This window comes from Hordeum vulgare, chromosome 6H (genome assembly GCF_904849725.1).
Source record: "Hordeum vulgare subsp. vulgare chromosome 6H, MorexV3_pseudomolecules_assembly, whole genome shotgun sequence".
NCBI classification, from domain to species: Eukaryota; Viridiplantae; Streptophyta; class Magnoliopsida; order Poales; family Poaceae; genus Hordeum; species Hordeum vulgare.
This window is the reverse complement of record NC_058523.1, coordinates 41,001,795-41,010,218: the sequence shown is the minus strand read 5'-3', so window position 1 is coordinate 41,010,218 and position 8,424 is coordinate 41,001,795. Positions and strand designations below refer to the sequence as shown.

Below are 8,424 nucleotides of genomic sequence, written 5' to 3'. Positions count from 1 at the left end.
GCTCTGCTACTTATGGTGCTAGTTTAATCTAAGGATGTGGCCCGCCTGTAGCGTCATTTGAGCTTGAAGTTATGTTTATCTTGTTTAACATAAGTTGTTGATGCACATAGATGATGCTAACTTATTTAGGTTTTTGTCGTTGATAAATTAAATGCTAGTTTTATTCCACATTTATCTATACCTTAATGGTAATTATTTTAAATCGACTATCCCCCTCTAGGTGACATCTTTATCCTTTCAACGGTGAGATATGGGAGCTGGATAAGGATGAGGCAATCTTGCCATCTTTCAAGCTTATCAATGACCAAATGACACCCAGTCTAAAGCAGTGCTTCGTGTATTGTTCAATATCCGAGAAAATGGGCAAGCTTCTTCTTCTTCCTTTCGTTTCTTCTTATTTTATTATTTTTATATTTCTATTTTTGTTATTTTAACTTAACTTTTATTTTAATCTCTTATACTCCCTGTTATTTTTTCACTTTTCCTAGGTAAATGCTTGACTATTTTTTATGAGCTCCATGTTTTTTCAAACACGTGAATATTTTTATTCCAATCATGAACGTCATTGTAAGGTATACAAACATTTTTGTTTCACATATAAGAATCTTTTGGAAATATGCGGCAATTTTTATTGAGGCACATGAACTTTTATTTTCACAAGTGAACTTTTTCTTACAACATATGAATATTCATTTTTTTTACATACGAGACACTAAAGAAAACACATGAACCGAAAAACACAAAAAATCAATGTAATACATCTGAATTTGTTAGGACATATGAACATTTTTTGGCTTACAATAGCATTTAAAATAAAGTTGTACTAAATCAACGGCGATTAATATGGATTGGAGGGAGTAACATTTTTAAAAATACATGACATATTTTTTACACCACCTGAATATTTGAATTATCTATTAAAATGATTATATGAAATTTCGAGATAAATAATATATTTTATGATTTATATAAAAATCCCTTAATAAATGAAAGCAATTACAATATTTCTGAGGGTAAAGCCAAGTTTTATTCATCATAAACCATAGTTGATGGGATACAAGTTGGATCGTGGGGTTGACCAAATCAGACGTGGTGTCACCACCAAGAGTAAGGGAGATTTCTTTTGACTGAGAAGTATGAGAGAAATTGGCTAACCTATGTTTTTTAGCAACTAATTGGTTAACTTTTTCTTTGAGAAACACTGCGACGAATTGGCTAATCTAGGTGCTTAACTGTTAACAGCACGACCTTCAATGCTTTAATATGCGGGTGTGCACGACGTTCAATAGTATTTCGTTCTAAAATAAGTGTCTCAACCTTAATATAATTCTATACTAAAACTAGTATAAAGTTAATACACTTATTTTGGAACGAGGGAGTAGGTCGCACCAAGCGGTGGCCCAATGCTTTAAACTTGCGGGTGTGCACGACGTTCCAGGCCGGCCCATTTATGGCGACCCATCTTCTTCCTCCGATGCGGGTGAGGCTAGGGTTTAGCAGCAGTCTCCTCCGAATTCAGAAAAAAGAAGACTCATTTCTCCAAGGTCCGGCGGCGGAGCTCCCCTCTTCTCCATCGCAGCCCCGCGTTCGTTCGTGCTCAAGGTACCTCCTTTTCTTACTTCTCCAGCCTTAATTTGTTTGCCGGTAGTGCTTCCCCGATTCGAGATGTAGTACACGGTCTTTGTTTCGGTAAATCTAGTACTATAATCGTAGGGCGCTCTGAAACTTGCAAAAGCGCAACCGTCGGCGAACCCCGAGTCGCGAGCTGGGGCGCTGCTGGCCCGAGCCCATGGTATCGTCCAGCCCCGGATCTCGCGGGTCTCGTCACCACAACTGCTTCTAGCGCCGCCGTGGCCTATACCCTACCGCGTGCTTAGTTCCAGTGGCAGAGTAAACTTCAAGCTAACTCCTGCGTACAGCTAACCGAGCCACTCTGCCCCTGCACATGAAATGGCCCGGTTCAGACTATTTTATGGATTAATCTCCCCTGCTTTTCTTGTTGTCGCGTTCTTCTTTGGTAATTGACTCGACCATGGCAAAAGAAAATGGAAGGCTAGACAGACAGAGGTGATTGGTTATTGTTGTTTCTCTTTGGCAATTGCATCGATTAGCCCAACAATTGGTTCAGGCTGAGCACGCGAGTCTTGCCCTGAGGAGTTGCTTGCGTCAATTACTCATCAGTTTTAGTTTGTTTCTTTGTATTCTCTTCTTTCGTTTGTTATTCAGGGTCTGCTACTTATGTCGGTAATGATGTGGCTTCACTGTTTCTTGCTAGCAATGTAGGGATAAATAAGTTGTTAGGTGCTTCCGTTAATCTCCATTAGTCCTACAAAGAACACACAAGTATTGGGTGGATACAGTAAATGACCAAAGTTCGTCAGTGTTTTCTTCGTAATTAGTGCTGCGATTTCAGTCTTTTCACATGCTTTATTCTGATATACGTATCATAAGTTTTAGTCCAGCTTTTTGGTTGTTTTCTGAACCTTGATATTAACTGATTGGTACAGCTGAGTTTGCTCGATGGAGGACCTACCGGAGGCTGTGGTGACAGAGATTGTTAAGAAGATCACCAGGACAAGTGATCTGAATTCTCTTTCCCTTGTGTCAAAGGGGCTCTATACGATAGAGGGGAATCAAAGGGGTGCTATCCGTGTTGGTTCTGGTCTTTGCACTACTACAGAAGCACTGACATCATTGTGCACCAGGTTTACGAATTTGCAGAAATTGGAAATCGATTACTCTGGTTGGATACCTGGACATGGAAATCAGTTGGACAACAAAGGCCTTTTTGTGTTTTCATCTCACTGTTCCTCGCTGGTTGACCTCACCTTAAGCTTCTGCTCACACATCGATGACTCTGGGCTTGGTTGTTTAGCGAATGCAAGAAATTGATGTCTCTCAGGCTGAACTCCACACCACAAATAACTTCGATTGGGCTTTTCTTAGTTGCAGCTGGTTGCACAAGTCTATCTGTTCTCCACCTTATTGACTGCGAGAAAATCGACAGTGTAGAGTGGCTGGAATACCTTGGGAGGGATGGATTGTTGGAAGAGCTGGTAGTGAAGAATTGCAAAGGAATCAATCATCATGACTTCCTAAAGTTTGGTTCAGGATGGATGAGGCTCCAGAAGTTTGAGTTTGAGAGGAAAAGAGGAATATATGAGTATTCTATAGGTTGTGACTACTATGATCCATCGTACAATGCTCACAGCATGGATACATATGATTTCTGCTGTGAGAGTTTGAAGGATTTAAGGTTGGCACATATTAAAACCTGGCCAGAAATAGGACTTCGTGTTCTCCTAGGGAAGTGTAAAGCATTGGAGAACCTTTGGCTTGCGTATGTTCTTGGGCTAAATGACAACGACCTGATTGCATTATCCCGGAGCTGCAGCAACCTTAAAAGCATCACACTTTGGCTGAACCTGCAGCGCCACTGCAGTGAAGACGGCTATTGTGAATCCAGGACGTCATTTACTGATGACAGCCTTTACGCTCTAGCCCTCAACTGTCCTATGCTTCAGATCGTAGATTTCAGATTTAAAGGATGTTCCCGTGGCTGGTCATCAGAAATAGGATTCACACAGGATGGTTTTCTGGCACTCATTCAGTCCTGCCCAATTCGTGTTCTGGTGCTAAACACCCCCAACTTCTTTGATGACAAAGGGATGAAGGCCCTCTCATCCTCACCACATTTGGAGACACTCGAGCTTATATTGTGCCATTGGGTAACTGATGCTGGGATGCGCTTCATTGCGCACACCCCATGCTTGAGTCATCTCACACTTCGGGCATGTCATAAAGTTACTGATGTTGGAGTGGCTGAACTGGGACGTGCAGATAAGTTAAGAGTCTTTGGTCATTGAGCATTGTGGTAGTGTCTCTCTGCAAGCCGCGCAGGGTGTTACCAAGTCGGTTCACTACTCCAGCAAGTGTTCAGATGCCCTTTTGAAGAAAATTAGTTTGGTTGACGACTAATCATGAAGTGGTCTCCAAAATTTTCAGTATAAATTTGCTACTGAAGTCGTTAAGTTTTTGACTGTGCACCATTGGACAAGGCTGTGCATCGTCCGACCCAGATTCACTTGTCTGAACTTTTTGTTGCCTTCTACATTTGCTGCAATGAATTTCCTTTATGACAGTCTACACGATGAATTCTGGAAGGCAGCTGATGAATGAAACTTTAATAGTAGGCACCTCTTGTGTATTACTGTCAACCGTAACTCTGATTGCTTAATTTCTACTCTCTGTAGCCGTTTCGAGTCCGGCATAAGTAGGCCCCAAGATTCGCCGTCTTTGCATGGAGGCACTATATCACCGTTTGGTGTTATTTGTATTATTTAAGCAAATATCATGAACCCTCTTTTATTGTGGAAGTGATTTTGAAGACGATAAATATCTGCCTGCTATGTTCTTGTGGCAATTGTTATGGAATCAATGTAGTAATAATAGTCCAAGTTTTCGATGGACATGTACAAAGGCGGCAATGCTTGTTTTGTTGATGTCGACCCTATTGAAGGATGTCTTTCTTTGTTTCTCAAAAGAATAGTGCTAGTTACTAGCATAATTGTGTGTTTAAATTCCAAAATGCCCTGAAGTTCAGCAACAACTGAAACTTGAGCGATTACACAGCTACTGAAGGCATATAACATACTCAACCTTTTATCAAGAGTGTATGAAAATAGCAGAAATTAAGGTACCATTTGAGGGATGAGATATTGATATTCATGTGTTCGTCAGTCTAGTACAAAGATCCTGAAATTGTAAACCGCTCAAAGGGTTCTGATTTTCTGAACCCTTTTATTTTAGTAACAAGACAGCTCGTTGCTAGTTATGCATTAAATCCAGACGGTAATACTGGAACGAAGGTAATTTACAGAGGGAGCTCGTTCGCAAATCACAAGTGCAACGATGCTCCATTACAAATTACGAGAGCTCATCAAGATGCCAACTTTATTGGCTATGTACTTTGTGTTGTACTCTATACTTAAGGTAGAACGAAACATGTGCCTTTGCCTTGTTTAAGAAAAAAAGGGTGATCCTTTTTTTTTTTTACATTACCTCCTGCTGAACGTGTAATATTTACTACACCCTCCGCGAGATGCAAAATTGCAATGTTTGGTTACATGTAGAAGGGGATGGCAACCCTCAACCATTATGAGGGAACGACCTAATCATACATTTCAGCGATCGACACCCATACGAACGCATCATGACACATAGTTGTATGAGGGGCATGCATGGAGAAGCGCAGGAGACATTGTTTCCTTACAATAACTCGTCTCTCACTCATCTACTGTTCCACTCTCTCACCTAACTCTTCTCACTGCTCACCGGTTGCAATGATGGATCTCCACTCGGAGCTCCTCTCCCCCCCCCCCCCCCCCGACCTTGCATCGCAGAGATGGACCTATTCTGTCACGAGTTGGACGTGCTTTGGGAGAAGCTATTCGGTCTCTTTGGTGTGCCAAAGCCTTGCCCTTGGGACCCCCTCCCTTGACCGGCCATTGTCGATTTTGAGACGACAACGGATTTGAACACATCGGTGACACAGACAGCTGAAGCTTTGGCGACATCTACAATACTGGAAATATATCATAGAGGCAATTATGCCTCGGGACGCCTGACCAACTTGAGATGCTCTTGTAGAAAGAACTCTAGAGATATTATTTCCCATTGTATTCATAAGTTATTTATAGCCATGAACATCATCAACAATATGTATCGTCCAATACATGATTTGGTTGTGAAATATACGATATGATGTTGTTCTAGTGGTCCCTGGTTGGCAAGGTTGTGGGAACACATATCGTTGACTAGGGCATGACTCGACTGATGACCGTGTTTCACAAGTCATTGGCATGGTGATGCCAATATGACAATATTGACTCAGGTAGTGGAGATACTTAGTTGAACAAATCCACTTTGAGACGCAATGAGCTTCAGTAATTTGTTAGTCTCAAACAATGTACATGCACGACCTGAGTTGTGTATCAACATACTTGGGGTCTATCAAATGCTACTCTGTGACCGAGTAGTTAGAGAGGTAGATTTGGGGTTAGTCAGAAAGCAAGCCGCGTGGCATTGTTGACCAAGATGAATTTTTTTCTTCGCCCGCAGAGATGTTCTTTGGGCTATCTCAAGTGATCAGATTCGGAAAGTATCGCCATGCGACGCGAGCTAAGTGCTAACAGTTTCAGGAATTTGTATCAGATGATCGAGAAGAGAGGTCAAGCTACCAACTTAAAGTTCCCTTGCATGACCCATAACTTACCACATGTATCTTCGGAACTCAAATCTCATGGCTCGCAAGCACTCAGGTTGAGCTTGACAACGTATATCGTCAGGTAAATGGAATGGGATACATGACACATTGTGAAAGTTTGTTAGAACTTAGAATGTATTTATGTCATCGGGGAGTTCGCATGTTCTGTTAGAAACCGCCACCAACTATCGACTTGCAAGAGAATTGTTCTATGGAAAGTTAAGTCATGTATAAGTGGTCGTGTACCCGTAGGGTCTCACTTAAGTGGAACGGAATTTAGTTAGATAAGATCTGAGTGAATCAAGCTAGTTGGGTTGAACCACACTAGTTTTGGGATAAGAGTCTCTTGGTTGAAATGATCTGCGACTCTATCAGTTCGTCGGGAGTCCAGGCACAGAGTGTTCCAGGAAGCTATATTTTTTCCACAAGAATGATTCGAGTTTAATATTGATCACATTGAGGTTTGGCACTCGCTTCTACCTTTCCAACAATCATGTAGCAATCATGTAGCCACTCAGAAAATTGCCTTGTTATCCCAAACTCCACCGCAATAGTTGTGAGGTACAAAAATTGTGAAAGAAATATGATTAGTGGATTTTTGGTCTGACCCTAAGTCAACACAAATTTCTTTATGAAGTAATTTCCCATTAAATGCTCGATCAAGATCTGCTTATCTCCCTTGATTTAGATGATCAAGATCTATTTCTCCCACTTGATCTCAACGATCAAAATCGGATTCTCCTCCCTAATTTAGTGCAAAACTATACAGATGCATTTCAACTAACATACGGAGTACAAAAACTATGACAAGTCATTTCAACAAATAAATCGAACACGAATTAATTACGAACATGCATTTGAGAAAATGTATGAACACACAACCATGGTAAAATATTTTATCACACATATTGAGTACAAAATATTAAAGTGCCAACCAGTTTGAGCATACAAGCTAAATTAGTAGCATCAAACAACTACACATCATTAGTCTCACTTGTTGTCGAGGTACTCCAATCTATGGGACTAGCAAGGCTCCTTTGCGGTTCGATTATGGTAATCAACGCACACAAAGAGCAACACCAACAAACAACACACAAGGGGTTTATACAGGTTCGGGCCACCCGGGGGTGTAATACCTTACGTCTTGTGTTGTTATGGATTGAGAGTGTAGCCCTAGTTAGGGTTTAGGGTCAAATTCGCCTCCCTAATTTAATGCAAAACTATAGAGATGCATTTCAATAAACTATATAGATGTTTGTCCCAATCACAATTATCTTTATGATAAATATGTTGGGAGGTGAAACATTAAGCCCCTATCTTTGTCTGTTTTTGATGGATATTATTTGTTCTTAAAATGTGCTTTGAGTATTATTAATCATAGAAGACTATATGATAATTGAATATGTGGAGATCTTACTTAGACTTTGTTGAAAATAAGATGCATTGAAATTGTTTGATGACTAAGAACATAGGCTGTTAAATTTCAAGAGAATGCATTGTTTGAACCATAACATGTGAATAGTGTTTGAACCATAACATGTGAATAGCTTGCTACTTGATCACGAGAAGTTTTATGAGAAACAAGTTGTTGTTAGAAAAAGTGATTGGAATTATCATGAATCAAACTTATATACTATGCTAGTATTCACACTTCATAAATTACTTCTATTATTATTTACCTACTCGAGGACAAGTAGGAATTAAGCTTGGGGATGTTGATACGTCTCCACTGTGCCAGTAATTTATGAAGTATTCATGCCATATTTACCTATGCTTACCATACTTTTATATGGTTTTGATGCAGTTTATATGATTTAATTAGAACTAACCCGGACTGACGGGGTTTCCATGAGAATTACCGCGATGTTGTTTTTGTGCAGAAAATATAAGCTCTCGGAATCGCCCGCAACTTTTTGACGATTTTTTCCATAACAAATAAGAAATACTAGAGCGGAGAACCACTCGAGGGGGCACCTGTGGCTGCCAAGTCAACAGGACCCACCTACCCCATGGACACGCCCTTATGGCTTGGGACCACCTTGTGGCTCTGTTTGACGTGATTCCAACACTAAAAAATCCTTTAAATAACAAAGAACCCAGAAGTTAATCTAGAACTTCCTCTCCGCTGCTGCGAGCCTCTCTGCCGAAGAAAACTCATC

The 8,424-nt window shown here is 40.6% G+C and overlaps 1 pseudogene; it reads left to right on the top strand.

The window, feature by feature from the left end:
- The first annotated feature begins 1,469 nt into the window (after positions 1–1,469).
- LOC123401498 lies at positions 1,470–4,396 on the top strand (annotated as a pseudogene).
- The last annotated feature ends 4,028 nt before the right edge of the window (positions 4,397–8,424 follow it).